Here is a 19722-nt window from a genome sequence, read left to right as displayed (position 1 = left end):
TAAGTCAGTTCAACAACAAATCAGGATCTAAGTCACTGTGTATTTGTCTGACATCAGTTCATAACAACGTAACATCCACTTCTCCTTCAAAAACAAACTCTTGCATAGACCTTTGTATAACTCTCATAACCTAGAAAACCACCTTTAATGCTTATCTAGTTTTGTCTGTCCAAGCATCATTTACAATAAATATTGTTAGAGCTGTATATAAAATGTAAAAAAATTGTGTTTTCTGAGGATAGACGGTGACTTCATGTGAATAGGTAGACGAGGGAGAAATGTCAGGTGGGCTTCAGAAAATACTACAATTAAATCAGAGAGTCAAATTTGCATGGAATAAGCATGTCATTAACTCTCAGGGCAGCTCAGGAACAATGCTGCTGCCAGGGTGGCATCCAAAGATAGGTACCAAATCCACCCGGTATGTCGGTGGTAATCCTCTATTCACCACCTTAGTTAACCTCATTTTCCAACTCTGAAATTGAGTTTTGACAAACACAAATAGGACTCAAGATAGGGGTTTTCCTGTTTTTCTTTTACAATATAGAGGTCAGTAGTTTTCATTTTGATAACTGTTGACTTCCATAACCTCATCTAAATCACTGTTAATACAACTGTCTTCCCCGAGCCAAAGTTAGCCACTGTAGACCTCTGATAACGTCAATTGGCCCTTGATGCAGTGCAAGAGGACCACAGTCGAGAAGCCTATCGTCATTTTATTGTCCTTCATTTCACTGACGCGTACGAAATATCTTATGATGATTCATATCCATAAAACCATAAATCCTTCCACATCTTTCCCTCACTAAGATGCAGAGACACAAATATGTTTAATAACCCTTGGCGGTCCTGACTTTGAAGCCGCAGCCCAAAGGGTAAAATGAAAGACCTCAACAGTTTTCATCAGAAGCATGTCAAAATTCAAATAAAAATATTTCCCCTTTTGTAAATAAGGCCTGTTGTTCATTGCGAGCAAAACCATATGGAACTCCCTGTAACGTGGCCACCGCGTTCAAATAACACATTCTGAGGCCAGAAGAAGGAAAATTGAGTGCTCTATACACAGGGTCGCAAATTGTCGGTTTCACTGAAGTCATTGCAAACCTCATTCAACCCGTTCACCCGGCATCAAAGGCCTGTTGGTGACCAGGCGAAGAAAGAGGAATCCTGGGAAAGAGGTTAGCGAGTGTGGTATTGTCTATCGATCCTACAGAAGGCGTTTGTGTTGGGGGATTCACCCCAGGGACCAATGGTTTGGTTTGAAAAAGAAAGAAAAAAACACATAAAGGATGCCAAACAATCCGGACGCTCGCACACAATGAGCTCCATCTAGCCAATGTTTGAATCATTTTTGTTTGTGGTGCTTTGACTGCAGACTGACTTCTTGACCGTAGCGTGGGAGTTGGAAAATAGAAAATGAATAAAAGGGAACAATAACAAAATACAGTACATGACCTTATGAAGGAAGGGGATTTTTGAATGTATAAACTGTGTGACCAGCCTCAACTTTTACCTCATCAAAAGAAGAAAAATATAAATACTCATGTTTTCAATATTTGCTAAATAATGGTTTGCTATACTGTGCAGAGAAGTGATTTTAAATGTTATTTCTTGAACTACACTGAAACTATCAAAACTATAGTTCACTATAGTATTTTCTCACATTCTCTCCCTGAACATGACTAAACATGACTATGCCGTTGACCATGTCGTTGAATTGCAGCTCTTCTATGCTAGGTTGGTTGTAATAGACCTACACAACACATTGGCAGACAGTATCAAGATGATGCAACTGTAGAAGCGCTAAACAAAGGGACATGCATTCGGCATGTCTCATTTACCCATCAATTGCTTTAATAACTTTATTCCCAGTTGTTAGCACTACATCAACAATAATGAAACTTATTGATCACCAATTCAACTTAAAAAACATCATTGTCCTCGGCTAAGGCAACAAACTGCAAACCAAAGAAATACAGCGAGAAGAGTCATTAGAGACAACACTAACATTGCTCTGCAGTTCAATGATGTAGGGTATACTTTCCCGTGAAGAAAATGATGTTCCATCTCTGTATAGCACAGTATTATTACAATAATAATAATAATAATAAACAAAACAAAAATCATTTCAGAGTCAAGGCAGGCATCTGGCAAGGAAAGAGTTGAGGCAGAAGACGAAGTGCGTGTGCGTGTGAGAGAGAGAGAGAGAAAAGAATGAGGAACAAGAAAGACAAGACTGTTTGACACAGATAAATTCAGCTTATTCAGAGCCCCTGGAAGCCTCCAAAGCAAAAATAATAGGGCCATTTGCTTGATGGGAGGTTGCCAGGTTCCTGCTCCGTTGTTAGGCAGATGCAGGGCCTGAGTTGCATTCAGCGGTCTGCTTTTTCCTTTGCCAGTCTGGCGTGTTTTTCAACGCGACCCACTGGCTTTCACTCCTCTGATATTTGACAATAAGACCAGGTGATTCAAGGAGCTGCTTCTACACAACAATCAATACATCTATTAATTCTCCTTTGATCCGATTGATTGGCACCGTGATTTGTTATTGATTTATGACACTTCTAGCCCAAGTCCTTCTCCTATGATTGGTTGTGTTGTACATTTTTCATATCTGTTATGTAGAAAGTTTGCACACGTGTGTTTTTTATAACCGTTATGATTATTGAATGGTTATATTACTTAAAGAGAGAAATATATTGAAAATACCAGGTTATTGACTTAATCCAATCTGCCAAGAAACTCAGTTCAATCAGAATATACCTCAACCCATTGATAACAGAAATACAATTGTTTTTTAATTGCAATGTGGCAACTTGAAGGTCCAAGTCCACTATTCCCTTCCACAGGATAAACAACACACACACACTGAAGCCTTGTTTTGAAGGGGCAATGATCCAGTCCAATCGATATCCAGGCCAGTGTGTGATTCTGTGCTTTATTTTGTCTCCGACCATTAGCTCCGTCTCTGGCTGACAGCGCTAAGACTGGGGCACGTACTTAATAGCCTTAATAGCCTTCTCTGACAACGTAGAATGGATGATGCTTCATGTTGCTGGGCCAAAGTCAACCTAGGGGTCATTTTGTGCCAGTGATCCGATAAACCCACAACCGGCTGAATAATACAACCCAAAATGTGACACCGGTGTAGAGGAAATGTCCTAAGCTTTACAGGCAATCTTTGAGTAGAAGATTATGCGCCATTTTATTTTCATGACAGTCTTTTGCCCTCCACGCTAAAGTTGGACCTATTTGTGGTGATCTTGTGTTTCAGCAGCACCGAAGGCGTAGTAGGTTGATGATGATGATGAAGACTATAGATGTGTTGACCCCTTTCAGAATTTAGGATGTGTTGCTGAGGGTCTAAGCATCGGTACAATATTTCGTATGAGTGGTCACATTGCACATCTTGGTAAAACATTGTACTGCAATGCCAGGTTTTTTTATCCCCAAGCTGAATGCCTGCCATTGAGAAGAATGGTGGTCACACATCTGTGGTTTTTGGGTCTGGGTGCTTGGGTTAAACTCAAACATACTCTCCAGCTGGCCCCAAAACTGTTTCATCTCCCAGAAATGCTTTCCAGAATGATTGGTTGGTATACCACAGATCTGGGAGTTGGAAATGCAAGTTCAGTTTGTGTTGTTTCTGCCAATTAAAACAATGTGCAATTTCCCCTAAACTGAAGCTGTGAGGAGTACCTACATATTTCACAAAACTACAACAAGGCTGCCTTGTTGGTTTACAATAGATGGTATTGGGGAAGCTACTCTGAAAATATAGTTTACCAAGCTACTAATTAATTCACACTGAAGGAATTTAAGCTACTCTAAAGCTACCCTTAAGAAACACAGTTTATTTAGCTAAAGTTACTTTGAAAAAGTAGTTCACTACATCCAAACTACTTATGATATCTAAATCTGAAATGTCATAGACTACAAATTGTAAGAATAGATCACTCTGGAGTTAATCCAATCCAAGGGAGCGTAGAGTGGGGAATCCAGGACAGAGTAGCAGGACTGACGAGACGTGGGACTGGAGACAGGGACCAGAGTCAGAATGGGTAGAACTGTAGCGGAGAGGAAAACAGCGCCAGGCAAGGGAAAACAGGCACAACAGGAACAAACAGCTAGAAACATGGAGTGACTGAGCAGAGATTATGATCTGGCAGTGTAGAAGTGGCAGGACAGAGTATTTGTAGAGGTCTTGATTATGGAACAGGTTGCAGCTGGTGGGGATCTGCTCTGACTCCAGCACACCTGTCTTCGCCCAAACACACACAGAGGGAAAGGGAGAGAACACTGGGGGAGTGGCGGCAGGTCAAGGAGACACAGGATGAGCACTAGAGGGCGTGGCAGGAGCAGATGTGACAGATGTTTCTTGGTGTAACGTCGTCCCCAGGCTATTGCACACACAGCACATGGGACATCAACCATTCAAAGTTGGCCTTGGTGGGAGTGACCATAGAATTCTATGTGAGTGACATTATTGAGTAAAGTATCTGTCATCAGGCTATGTCCTTTGCTTGCAAAAAACATTCCCCCTGGTCGCCACTAGTTAACGCAGCCGCAAAGTCATAATTATGTCTAAACCCCACCCATTTCCACAATTTATCTTGGATGTTAAACCTTGACAACACTGTTAACCTTATGCCTAACCCTAACCTTAAATTAAGAACAAAAAGCTAATGTTTTGTTTTCGTGAATTTTAATGATTTAGAACATTTTGACTTTGTGGCTGTGCTATCTAGTGGGAACAATTCCCCCTGGCCTCAAGGAAGAAAAAAACAACAGGTGCTACCTTCCAGCTAGCTAATTAGCAAAGGACATAGCTAGCTACTGTAGCTAATGGCTTCACCGAGATGAGGGAAGACATACACCTTGTGGTAGTAAATGTGTGTCGCGCTTCTCGGGAAAACTATCCCAATAAGAGTTACAAACACAATTTCTTTATTGCCAAGACGTTGGACCGATACAACAGAGGTGCACATGACACATGGGAGAAAGTGTTGTGGGAGATGATTTGTTGGTAGATTAAGCCACTCTGTATTGGCTAACAAAGTTTCATTTAAACGGAAGTGTCGGGGAACGAGATTAGGCGTAATGTGACTAACATGACTTCACGTTAGAGCGTGTGCCATCTTTCAGCACAACATGTCATCCTTTAAAAAACACATGTTTATATCATATTCGACATTGTACTATATCACATTTGACATTGGTGATTATGTCACACAGGTATGCCACATTTAAGAACCCTTTATCAAGCAAGACATACGGTTATAGATGCTTTGTAACCCATGTATGTTGTGCTTATGAAGGCATTATGAAGTCTTTATGAAGCCTTTATAAGCTGAAAGTCATTTAAAGCTTTTATTTCATCGCTCTCTCTCTTTCTCACTTGCCCCTCTCACAGTGTGTTTTCACAGCCTTTCCTCCTCTGAGTTAAAATAATGGTCTCAGGAAGGGTGGGTGGGGGTGAAAAGGAGATAAATTTGCTGTGACATTCAGTTCACTCCACCAGTCCCCCTGTGTGTGATTTGAGAGCAGTCTATTAGGCAGACGCTTTGCTTAAACATGAGAAGAGTTATTGGACAGGGTAGCTATGACTCCGGCCGGGGAAGAGGGCAGGATTTTGAAGAGAAACGGCTACATGCTGACCCTACGAGCAAGACAAGCATTCATTTTCAAGGCAAATAAATAGATTGATGAATGAGCGTTCCGCCAAGGGTTGTTTGATCAATTCCGGGGACAAGACTTAAATAAGGTGAGGTATATGTTGTTATGAGAAGGCATCACAAACTGATAGTAAATATAAAAGTGTGGAGTGTGAGTAAATAACGCTAAGGGCAATCCTGCAGTTAATGGGTACTCTGGTTCTTGTGAGAGTGAACACTGAACACATTGTTACATTTACTTTTTTGTCATTTAGTAGTAAGTAATGAGTGCATACATTTTCGTACTGGTCCCATATGCGAATCGAACCTACAACCATGGCGATGCACGCATCATGCTCTACAAAATGAGCCCTGTAATCAGTACTTTAAAGAAAGCTGATAAAGGTCCATTTGGTCAGTCTCAGTCTTTTCTACCTATGTGTTTGTATCTCTCAATGAGTGGCTCTGAGCAGATATTTTGTCCATGACTGCACTCTGGGTGCTCTTAGCTGTCCTTTTTGATTCTAGGTAGAATCATTTTTGTTCCAGGTAGAACCCTTCTGGGTTGATGATTTTTTTATGACTACCTCATCTCTGTAGCCCACACATGCAATTATCTGTAAGGTCCTATCTGTAAGGTCCCTCAGATGAGCAGTGAATTTCAAACACAGATTCAACCACAAAGACCATGGAGGTTTTCCAATGCCTCAAAAAAGAAGGGCACATATTGATAGATGGGTAAAAAATAAATAAAGAAGTAGACATTGAATATCCATTTGAGCATGGTGAAGTTATTAATGACACTTTGGATGGTGTATCAATACACCCAGTCACTACAAAGATACAGGCGTCCTTCCAAACTTAGTTGACGGAGAGGAAGGAAACCACTCAGGGATTTCGCCATGAGGCCAATGGTGACATTAAAACAATTACAGAGTTCAATGGCTGTGATAGGAGAAGGCTGAGGATGGATCAACAACATTGCAGTTATTCCACAGTACTAACCTAAATGACAGAGTGAAAAGAAAGAAGCCTGTACAAATATTCCAAAACATGCAACCTGTTTGCAATAAGGCACTAAAGAAAAACTGCAAAAAATGTGGCAAAGAAATTAACTTTATGTCCTGAATACAACGTGTTATGTATGGTATAAATCCAACACAACATATCACTGAGTAACACTTCATATTTTCAAGCATGGTGTTTTCTGCATCATGTTATGGGTATGCTTATCATCGGCAAGAACTAGGGAGATTTTTTAACTGAATAGATCTAAGCACAGGCAAAATTCTAGAGGAAAACCCGGTTGTCTGCTTTCCAACAGACACTGGGAGACAAATTCCCCTTTCAGCAGGACAATAACCTAAAACACAAGGCCAAATATACACTGGAGTTGCTTACCAAGACGACATTGAATGTTCCTGAGTGGCCTGGTCACAGTTTTGACTTAAATCGGCTTGAAAATCTATGGCAATGGTCAACAGAAAATGGCTGTTTAGCAATGATCAACAACCAACTTGACTGAACCTGAAGAATATTGTACAGTTCAGGTGTGCAAAGCGCTTAGACTTACTCGGAAAGACTCTCAGCTGTAATCACTGCCAAAGATGATTCTAATATGTATTGACTCGGGTGTGAATACTTAAGTAAATTATATATTTTTATATTCTATTTTCAAAAAAATTGCAAACATTTATGAAAACATGTTGTCACTTTGTCATTATGGGGTATTGTGTTCAATAAAAATAATATTTCATACATTTATAATTCAGGCTGTACCACAACAAAATGTAGAATAAGTCGAGGGGTATAAATACTTTCTGAAGGCACTGTATGTCCTCAAATCTATAGGTGTCATCTCCCCTCATTTAGTCTCCAGCAACACTCCTTTACACACTAATGAATAACCATTACGGCTCGTAAAGGGTTACTGTCAACACTCAGACTATTTTTATCCAGCCATCATCAGGGCTTGTTTCTCCCTAACCTTTTATAGGCGCTATTGATTTATTTCGATTTCTCCACGGCTCGTGATCAAAGTTAGTAAATTCCACTTTGTCTCCTCTGGGAATGAATTCACAATAGCTACCCAAAATCTCCACCTCCATCTCTCCCCGTTTTTAAATGTAAATTATAATATTCCAATACCGTCGGTGACAGCCAAGACACGGTTTGCCGATTGGTGCTGAGAAGTCCCATGACCCCTTCTCGCCGTCCCTGTGGCGAAAGCAGCGGAGCGCTTTCAATAACCAGATCCCGATTAGCCTCGGGCGCACTCCAACCGTGATCAATAACCAGATCTCGATTAGCCTTGGGCGCACTCCAACCGTGATCAATAACCAGATCCCGATTAGCCTTGGGCGCACTCCACAGCTTCCCAGGATCACTCCCCCACTCCTAATAATGCTTCAGATAACATTTAGAACAAATCATTACCATTGTATACCAAAGATGACACCCTCAGCATAACAAGTCTCTGATGAACCCACGTTTATATAATTACCACCTTATTTTGGCTCTTTTGTATGCCCCTGAATGTGCATAAATTGAAAAACCGAAAGTAATTATTTTTCCTCTAGTGCTCAAGGGGCTAGTTTCCTTGGGACTGGGGGGACTGTCGGAACAGACGCTAGCCTAAATTAAGCTTTTGTTAGCTTTGTCTGCTACTGGTGTCTGCGAGTTGAGGCCTTCCCTCAGAAGCGTGGTTATGTACTTTCCTGCGTTCCAAATTAAGCATCCATGCAATCTACCACCGCCCTTTTTAATGTTTTTTGGTACACCTTGACGCTGGAGCTGAGCAAAGTACTAATTGGTTGGAACATTTTGGCAATGATACACTTATTATGCAGGAAAAAGCCTGCCAAGAGACGTGACATATTGTGCAGAGCAAAAACATTGCAAGCACAGATCAAATGAATAGCAGGTGGTGATTAGATCGAAAGATCGCTGGTTCAAATCTGTCGATGTGCCCTTGAGCAAAGCACTCAATCCTAATTTGCTCCAGGCCACCGTACTACTATGGCTGACCGTGTAAAACAAAACAAATACATATTTGGCGCAGACTTCCACCTATGTACACATTATCTTTAAAAAAAATGAACCTCTTTGGGTATGCATGCACTGTGTACTTCGGCATCTTCAGATAAAATTATGCATACTGTACTTTTCTTCTTTGGTGACGTGCATAAACGGTACAGTAAGGAGCCCTTTATGACCTCACCTCAACAAGGCTTGGATCTCTCCTTCCAGTCTAATGCATATAGCTATGGATGCTCCTATCTGGGTGCAACGTGATGAAATTGTGCCAGTAAGTGTTTTTTCACATATACAGTACCAGTAAAAAGTTTGGACACACCTCCTCATTTAAGGATTTTTCTTTATTTTTACTATTATTCTACAATGTAGAATAATCGTGAAGACATCAACAAATGAAATAACACATATGGAATCATGTAATAAACCAAAAAGTCTTAAACAAATAAAAATATATTTTAGATTTTAGATTCTTCAAAGTAGCCACCCTTTGCCTTGATTACAGCTTTGCACACTCTTGGCATTCTCTCAACCAGCTTCAATGCTTTTCCAACAGTCTTGAAGGAGTTCCCACATACGCTGAGCATTTGTTGGCTGCTTTTCCTTCACTCTGCAGTCCAACTTATCCCAAACCATCTCAATTTGGTTGAGGTCTGGTGATTGTGGAGGCCAGGTCATCTGATGCAGCACTCCATCACCCTCCTTCTTGGTCAAATAGCCCTTACACAGCCTGGAGGTGTGTTGGGTCATTGTCCTGTTGAAAAACAAATGATAGTCCCACTAAGCGCAAACCAGATGGGATGGCGTATCGCTGCAGAATGCTGTGGTAGCCATGCTGGTTAAGTGTGCCTTGAATTCTAAATATATCACTGACAGTGTCACCAGCAAAGCATCCCCACACCATCACACCTCCTCCTCCATGCTTCACGGTGGAAACCACACATGCAAAGATCATCCGTTCACCTGCTCTGCGTCTCACAAAGACACGGCGGTTGGAACCAAAAATCTCACATTTGGACTCATCAGACCAAAGGACAGATTTCCACTGGTCTAATGTCCATTGCTCGTGTGTCTTGGCCCAAGCAAGTCTCTACTTCCTATTGGTGTCCTTTAGTAGTGGTTTCTTTGCAGCAATTCGACCATGAAGGGCTGATTCAAGTAGTCTTCTCTGAACAGTTGATGTTGAGATGTGTCTGTTACTTGAATTCTGTGAAGCATTTATTTGGGCTGCAATCTGTCACGCGTGACTAAGGGGGTTCTAGGTATTGTGTTTCTATGTTGGTGTGTGGGTATGGTTCCCAATTGGAGGCAGCTGATAATCGTTGCCTCTAATTGGGGATCATACTTAGTTTGTCCTTTTTCCCACCTGCGATGTGGGATATTGTTTTCTTTCGTATGTTGTTGCGCTACGGATTGCACGTCCGTTAATTCTTTGTTGTTTTAGGAAGTTTCACTATAATAAAATGTGGAACTACTCACGCTGCGCCTTGGTCCACTTATTTATACAACGATCGTGACACAATCTGAGGTGCAGTTAACTCTAATGATCTTATCCTCTGCAGCAGAGGAAACTCTGGGTCTTCCTTTCCTGTGGAGGTCCTCATGAGAGTTAGTTTCATCATAGCGCTTGATGGTTTTTGCGACTGCACTTAAAGAAACTTTCAAAGTTCTTGACATTTTGCAGATTGACTGACCTTCATGTCTTAAAGTAATGATGGAATGTCGTTTCTCTTTACTTATTTGAGCTGTTCTTGCCATAATCTTCTGTATACCACCCCTACCTTTTCACAACACAATTGATTGGCTCAAACACATTAAGAAGGAAAGACATTCCACAAATTAACTTTTAACAAGGCACACATGTTAATTGAAATGTATTCCAGGTGACTACCTCATGAAGCTGGTTGAGAGAATGCCAAGAGTGTGCAAAGCTGTCATCAAGGCAAAGGGTGGCTACTTTGAAGAATCTAAAATCAAAAATATGTTTGCATTTGTTTAACACTTTTTTTTGGTTACTACATGATTTCATATGTACTATTTCATAGTGTTGATGTCTTCACTGCTATTCTACACTGTAGAAATAAGTAAAAATAAAGAAAAACCCTTGAATGAGTAGGTGTATCCAAACTTTTGACTGGTACTTTAAGTCAAACAGGGCCACCCATGATGACTGAATCACAATGTAAATGTGAATGAACCCCTGTTTTTCTAATCTAATATCATACCATGGTGCTTCTCCATAGTTCTGATCACTGCAACAATATAGTATAGAATGCTAATATCTTAGATGACTGTAAGGTATCCAAAACCTCTGTTCTCTCCATTCTCTTCTTCCTCTTCATCCATCACTACTTAGTCAATCGAGTGGAGCAGGGTGATCGCTGAAGCTTAACTTCACCATAGTGAATGATGGAATAACTCTCTTCCAGACATTATCAGGATGCCCCGAGGGAAACCTACGGCAACGTTAATGGGAATAGGTCCAGCACATCTGTCAGTCAACGGGTGGGAGAACACGATTGGATGTCATCAGGCACAGTGTCAAGAGTGTGAGGGGATATCAGGCCCCTGGGATGTCTGCTTCCTGCTTGCTCATCATGATCACCGCATGATTGGCTTACAGAAAGGTGACCGTGACCTGTCGATGGATTGACGGGATGCATATTTTAAACATGGTGACGGCACTCAGTGGGGTTGCTAAGTGAATGTAGTGAAGAATTTGCTATGGAAGGATATGACAAAATTGCAACACCTTTTTTCCTCAAGTGCCTTGGTCTGGATAGTGCACTTAAAATGTGCACTCTGACACCTAGATTGACATTAAGGATACATTATGTGTAAAGGTAGGCATCCCTGGCTGCGTGTGCGCACACACACACACACGCACAATCCCACACACATGGGTTGTCAACCAACTGACAGGGTGGTTGCCAGATTGGACATCACACACCTCTTGTCCTTGTGGGAGTGTGAACCTGCTTACTTTCCATTTTACATTTGTCCTCTTTTGAACAGGCCAAGAGGTTTCAGCTGGCTTTGCTGCTCCGGAGGCAAGGTTCGGACGGAGAGCAGGGTGATATGCATCAGGGTCAGACTGGTTTCACCACACTGTCCCTCTCCATCTCGTTCCTAGTGAACATCCTCCCACTCACCCCCATCTGCATGTCCCTAGAGTGACAAAACAAGTTAGAGAAGCAATAAATCAAACCTGGACTGCCCAATTTGGTTTCCTAATGTAATTAATAAGTGCTAAACGTATTTACCAGGCCATCATTTGCAGATGCCACTTTGAAGGGACTATTTAAAAAACTTTGCTGACAGGAAAATGCTTTGTGTTTTCCTTTTTTTGTGTGCATGCAAATGCAACACAGTGAGTGGACACTCATATATATATTCAAAATAGCTTGAGGGAGAGAATCATTTCTGACCAGGAAATGTTCTTTTAACATTCTAAATAATTTAGATGTATCATCTAAGAAAACTTGACCAAAAATGAAAATGCATACCAGAAGGTGGACTCTGGATCAGTCAATTTAAGCTGCAATATGTCACATTTTAGGCAACCCTGACAAAATTCACATAGAAATGTGAGTTATAGATTTCTCATTGGAAGCAAGTCTAAGAAGCGGTAGATGTTTTCTACGTGAGCTATCTCTATGCTTCCTGTTTTTAAGTTTATTTTTTGCATATTTTGGGTTTTGTACACCACCATCAAACAGTTGAAAATATAATATTTTTGGTTAAGGAAAATATATTTAGATGGTACAATGATTCTCTACACTATACTTGCTTGTTTTGTCACATAAACCCGAAATTCTAAACTATTAGAATTTTAGCAACCAGGAAATGGCAAAGCGATTTCTGTATAGTGCATCTTTAAATCTCTATTACTCTGGCCCCAATCCCTGCAGTAGCACCAGACTTCCCTAATCCCCCCTCCACTCTCCCTTACTGCAGCACTGCACTTCAGGATAGTGCAGACAGACATAGATGCATAAGTGAACAAGGGAGGGATGAGACGGAGGGGTGATTGCCGAAGAGCAGAGCTTGTCATGTGTGGATTTATAGCTCGGGAGAGACAGCGACGGGACCCGGGCGAATTGATGGGTGACACATAATCAGCCTTATCGCGGCCTGCAAAAACTGGATTGCATCCAGTGGCTTGTGATCCAGACGGATTTGGCTAATGTCCCCCCATCCTCTCGGGGGCTCCGACAGCTCTACCCGTTATCGGGCGCAGGACCAGGCAGGGCTCCTCCTCGCCCCCTCCACTTCTGTCTGTATCTTTTGACCTTGAGGGCCAGTTGGAGAGGCAGCTGAGGTCTCAGAGTGTCCAGGCTTCTCTCTTTCCTCTGTGGCTCAGTTGCATGGCGTGGGGATCGTGGGTTCCATTCCCACCGGGGCCACATATACCAATCTACAGTATGCACACATGATTAGAAGTTGCTTTGGGAAAAAAAGCATCTTCTAAGTGACATAGCTTATTTTATTCTCTCTCTCTTTCTCTCGCTCTCTCGCTCTCTCGCTCTCTCTCTCTCTGCTTATCAGGGATAGGAAATAGTGTAGGACTCAGACTATATACTGCAACTAGCCCTGCAAATAGTGTATCACTACAATCCCCTGTATGCAATAATAATTGTCCCAAGAGATTAGAGACTTCTATGAAGAGCAAATTCATGTGACATATTTTGTCTGAATATGTGGTGTAAAAACCAGGGTACTGACACTGTGGTGTTGTGGTGTCTGGGCAAAGACGAAATAGCCTTCAGAGATACAACATGCTGGCTCTGAGGGGAGCCTCTGGGGCATCAATCACAAAAGACGTTGGCTGGCTTCATTGCTAAGTCTCACAATCGAAGATGGCAGTGGTTGTTTTGTTGGAGGCACATTGTGTTGTTTAGAAAAACAGTGGGTTGCAAAACATGTAACTACTGAATTCGTCTCACACCACCTTTTTTACTTTTCTCGCTTATTGTGTAAAGCACAATGGAAAACAGTCTCATTTTTTCAAAATTACAAACATATTTTCGGGTCTTTCAAATGTTAAAGTATACAAATTACAAGAGAACATTTGCATAATTCAACTATTTATGGGAGTTAGAGCAAAAGTACTGGAGTTCCTATACACAGAGGGACCACAGTTGCCAGAATATTCTTCATGAGATTAAATGTAGGACAACTTTCTTAATTTAAGAAAAAATGTTGGTTTATCAATAACCATAAATAGGCAAAGTAATCTTGGCAGAAATGTATTGCACCACAAGACTCCTTGAATGGAAACCTTATTGAAATTGGTTGTGGGCCTACTAACAAAGAAAGCTATATTTAGGGGGCATACAATGTATGCATAGGAGAAATTATGCTAAAAACATTCTCAACATACATTGTTCAATTAGGCACAATTTACAACTACAGTGTAGCAATTAAAATAACCAATACTGATATGCTCTGTCCACATAAAACGTATTTTACACACGTCAACTTTAATGAATTACTTTCCTATTGAGCTGTGAATACAGGGGATAATCGAAGGTAATGGGATATACATCGATTATAATGGAGCCAATGGGCCAACTAAAGTCTATAGAAGAGTTTACCAGTTCTTTGATGCATTGGATTGCAGACAAACACGCACGCACGCACGCACGCACGCACGCACGCACGCACGCACGCACGCACGCACGCACGCACGCACGCACGCACGCACGCACGCACGCACGCACGCACGCACGCACGCACGCACGCACGCACGCACGCACGCACGCACGCACGCACGCACGCACGCACGCACGCACGCACGCACGCACGCACGCACGCACGCACGCACACACACACACACACACACACACACACACACACACACACACAGAGAGAGAGCAGGGAAGAGCTTATTGAGATTTCCAATCTTCATTTTCACTTTAACAGTGAGAGAAAAGAGGTTTACTGAAGGGGAAAAAAGCATGATCATTTCTGGATCCCTTTGCAGTGTGTTGGCAAGCGCAGTATGGATTTTGTAATGAGCTTAATTGCCTCGTTTTAATGGTAACCTGCAGCAAATGCAGACCAAAGGATTTAACCACATTGTTTATATTCCCTGTTTCTACCTCTACTGATTCACTTAGTGACAACTAGCCCATATCAACCTGCAAATGCAGCAGGAAGCTGTGTATTTTTATATTTGAGGAAATTCTCAAAGTACACGTGCCACATGGTTCCCAATGGCTGGAGGTTTATGTGACTTCATTTGGCAAAACGGACATTTCTTCCTGACGATGTCGGTTGTACCAACGTTATCATGTGGTAACTTCATGACCATGACCGACGTCACCTTTTCACAACCTGGTGCTAACGTTTGAAACCTTGGACAACGTGGTTTGTTGTTATGTTATCCTCAAACCTGTCTCCCAGAAATGACTTTCATCACTCTTGCTTCGCTACTTTTCCCTCTCTCTCCCTAAATTGACCTCAGCAGACCTAACCTCAGAAGAACTATCTGCCACATTGCTTGATGTCTGCGCTCGCTTGATGTCTGCGCTCTTCAGACTCCTAGGACTAATTGCCAGTCCCTCCAGGACTCTACGATTCTGTGATCGCATAATTCTTTTCAAAAACAAAGATATTATGCGAAGGCTTGCAGATTAGACATCACGCACTATTTCAAATCAAATCAAATTGTATTAGTCACATGCGCCAAATACAACAGCTGTAGTAGACCCTACAGTGAAATGCTTACTTACGAGCCCCTAACCAAAAGTGCAGTTTAAAAAAATATGGATAAGAATAAGAGATAAAACTAACAGTAATTAAAAAGCAGCAGTAAAAAATAACAATATATACAGGGGGTGCCGGTACAGAGTCAATGTGCGGGGCACCGGTTAGTTGAGGTAATATGTACATGTAGGTAGAGTTAATTAAAGTGACTATGCATAGATGACAACCGAGAGTGGCAGTGGTGTGGAGAGGGGAGGGGGGCAATGCAAATAGTCTGGGTAGCCATCTGACTAGATCTTCAGGAGTCTTATAGCTTGGGGGTAGAAGCTGTTTAGAAGCCTCTTGGACCTATACTTGGCGATCCGGTACCTCTTTCCGTATGGTAGCAAAGAGAACAGTGTATGACTAGGGTGGCTGGAGTCTTTGACAATTTTTAGGGCCTTCCTCTGACACCGCCTGGTATAGAGGTCCTGGATGGCAGGAAGCTTGGCCCCAGTGATGTACTGGGCCGTTCGCACTACCCTCTGTTGTGCCATGCAGTCGGAGGCCGAGCAGTTGCCATACCAGGCAGTGATGCAACCATTCAGGATGCTCTCGATGCCGCAGCTGTATAACTTTTTGAGGATCTGAGGACCCATGCCAAATTTTTTTCAGTCTCCTGAGAGGTTTTGATGTGCCCGCTTCATGACTGTCTTGGTGTGCTTGGACCATGTTAGTTTGTTGGTGATGTGGACACCAAGGAACTTGAAGTCCTCAACCTGCTCCACTGCAGCCCCATCGATGAGAATGGGGGCGTGCTCGGTCCTCTTTTTCCTGTAGTCCACAATCATCTCCTTTGTCTTGATCACGTTGAGGGAGAGGTTGTTGTCCTACCACCACACGGCCAGGTCTTTGACCTCCCTATAGGCTGTCTCGTTGTTGTCGGTGATCAGCCCTACCAATGTTCTGTCATCGGCAAAGTTAATGATGGTGTTGGAGTCGTGCCTGGCTGTGCAGTCATGAGTGAACAGGGAGTACAGGAGGGGGCTGAGCACGCACCCCTGAGAGGCCCCTGTGTTGAGGATCAGCGTGGCGCATGTGTTGTTACCTACCCTTACCACCTGGGGGCGGCCGTCAGGAAGTCCAGGATCCAGTTGCAGAGGGAGGTGTTCAGTCCCGGGGTCCTTAGCATATTGATGAGCTTCGAGGGCACTATGGTGTTGAACGCTGAGCTGTAGTCAATGAATCACATTCTCACATAGGTGTTCCTTTTGTCCAGGTGGGAAAGGGCAGTGTGGAGTGCAATAGAATCATCTGTGGATCTGTTGGGGCGGTATGCAAATTGGAGTGGGTCTAGGGTTTCTGGGTTGATGGTGTAGATGTGAGCCATGAACAGCCTTTCAAAGCACTTCATGGCTACAGACGTGAGTACTACGGGTCAGTAGTCATTTAGGCAGGTTACCTTAGTGTTCTTGGGCACAGGCTCTAAGGTGGTCTGCTTAAAACATGTTGGTATTACAGACTCGGACAGGGAGAGGTTGAAAATGTCAGTGAAGACTCTTGCTATTTGGTCAGCGCATGCTCGCAGTATACTTCCTGGTTATCCGTCTGGCCCTGCAGCCTTGTGAATGTTGACCTGTCTAAAGGTCTTACTCACATTGGCTGCGGAGAGTGTGATCACACAGTCTTCCGGTACAGCTGGTGCTCTCATGCATGTTTCAGTGTTATTTGCCTCGAAGCGAACATAGAAGTAGTTTAGCTCATCTGGTAGGCTCGTATCACTAGGCAGCTCTCGGCTGTGATTCCCGTAGTCGTCTGTAATGGCTTGCAGGCCCTACCACATCCGACGAGCGTCAGAGCCGGTGTAGTACGACTCGATCTTAGTCCTGTATTGACACTTTGCCTGTTTGATGGTTCGTCGGAGGGCATAGCGGGATTTCTTATAAGGATCCGGATTTGTGTCCCGCTCCTTGAAAGCAGCAGCTCTAGTCTTTAGCTCAGTGCAGATGCTGCCTGTAATCCATGGCTTCTGGTTGGGGTATGTACGTACGGCCACTGTGGGGACGACGTCATCGATGCACTTATTGATGAAGTCAATGACAGATGCTGTGTACTTTTCAATGCCATTGGAGGAATCCCTCAACATATTCCAGTTTGTGCTAGCAAAACAGTCCTGTAGCTTAGCATCTGCTTCATCTGACCACTTTTTTATTGATCTAGTCACTGGTGCTTCCTGCTATAATTGTTTGCTTGTAAGCAGGATTCAGGAGGATGGAATTATGGTCACATTTGCCAAATTGAGGGTGAGGGAGAGCTTTGTATGTGTCTCTGTGTGTGGAGTATAGGTGGTCCAGAGTTATTTTCCCGCTGGTTGCACATTTAACATGCTGATAGAAATTTGGGAAAACTGATTTAAGTTTCCCTGCATTAAAGTCCGCGGCTACTAGCAGGGAAAGCGGCTACTAGCAGCGTTTTTTGGGTGAGCGTTTTCTTGTTTGCTTATGGTGGAATACAGCTCATTCACTGCTATCTTAGTGCCAGACTCTGACTGTGGTGGTATGTAAACAGCTACAAAGAATACAGATAAACTCTCTCGGTAGGTATTGTGGTCTACAGCTTATCATGAGAAACTCTACCTCAAGCGAGAAATAGCTTGAGACTTCCTTAGATATCGTGCACCAGCTGTTGTTTACAAATAATACATAGACCGCCGTCCCTTGTCTTACCAGACTCTGCTGTTCTATCCTGCCTGTACATCGTATAACCAGCCAGCTCTATGTTGATGTTGTCATCGTTCAGCCACAACTCCATGAAGCATACGATGTTACAGTTTTTAATGTCCCGTTGGTAGTTTAAATCTTAAACGTAAGTCGTCGATTTTATTGTCCAAAGATTGTACATTTGCTTTCCGAATTGAGGGAAGTGGGGGTATATTCGATCGCCTCGGGGCTAGTTCCCAAGGGAGCTGTATATCCTCCGCCTCGGGCTCATCCGAGTCGTGAAAGAAGAAAAAGTATTCTGCTAGTCCGTGGTGAGTAATTGCAGTCCTGATGTCTAGAAGTTATTTTTGATCATAAGAGACGGTAGCGGCAACATTATGTACAAAATGAGTAAAAAAATGATTTACAAACAACGCAGATAAACAAACAAAAAAACAATCGGTTGGGGGCACGTAAAATGTCTGCCTTCTGCTCTGGCGCCATTTTATTTCCGCCTAAAACAGTAAAATCATCGCAAAATTATCGCATAAAACGGACCCATCACCGCAATACAAAAAGAGGGCTCGCAATTTAAACCAATATCCTGCCCATTTACTGCATAGTTCAATCAAGCCACATGTCAACCATATTTTTCCCTCGTCAGTGCATTGCGAAAATTCATTGCATATTCGCATACAAACATTTCTGAATGAATGCAGCAAAATCAAGCATTTGTGTCTGCAAATATCACCAGAAATCCTGGAGGGACTGAATTGCACTTCTCTGACCACGCTTCCTGCTTCTTCCACTCAATTTGGGCTTCTGGTGGCATTGGACATGGTTTTAGAACATGCTGCTCATTTGCCTTTTAATGAATCTTGATGTTGTACTCTCCGCCACCACGGTAGTGTACACAGTACATGCCTCCTCTCTTGACCTGAACCTACCAGATTGGGAAGGCTGAAGAGACTTTGATATACAGGGTGCATTCCAGGTCATCTTTTTTTACACTCACGCTAAGCATCTAAGAAGATTGCTAGATCATATTAATGGGGTTCCTGAGATGTTTATAGAAAAGTTTGTGGTCATACGCACATCCTTAAAAACATAGGTGCTGGGCTAATAAAGAATACTGGTATAGAACAAGAAGGCCCGCACACCGTTAAAGCTCCCAATTCACCGCTTTATTGACAGCGTTTCCATCCGAAACGGATCTTCGTCAGGTCAAACACACTGAGAGTTCACATCCCAAAATATACACATTTCACCTCACATGACCATTGCGGACATGACGCATGGTGGGTGCAAAAACAGTCTATATCTCTGATAATTAAATAACAATGAGATGGGTACAGGTAATGGTTCCAGAACATAATATACAGTATATTTACAAAATGACCAAGTGGGTAACCTGGAAGGCAAGACAAATCAAAGTGAAGTAACGTATTCAGGTAATGCCTGAGATGTTACCCAGGCATTGTGAGAACTTTGCGATGTGACTCCAATAAAAATGAGCTGGAACGTGACCATCATTTGCCCATTGCAGTGAGAATGCAAGCTTCTGAGAAGATAAGAGATGGGCTGGATTTTTTGCTACAATGTAAGAAATTTGCTCTGATCTTACATTTTTGCATCTACTGTACCTA

This window comes from Salvelinus namaycush, chromosome 6 (assembly GCF_016432855.1).
Source record: "Salvelinus namaycush isolate Seneca chromosome 6, SaNama_1.0, whole genome shotgun sequence".
NCBI lineage: Eukaryota > Metazoa > Chordata > Actinopteri > Salmoniformes > Salmonidae > Salvelinus > Salvelinus namaycush.
This window is presented reverse-complemented; position numbering follows the sequence as displayed.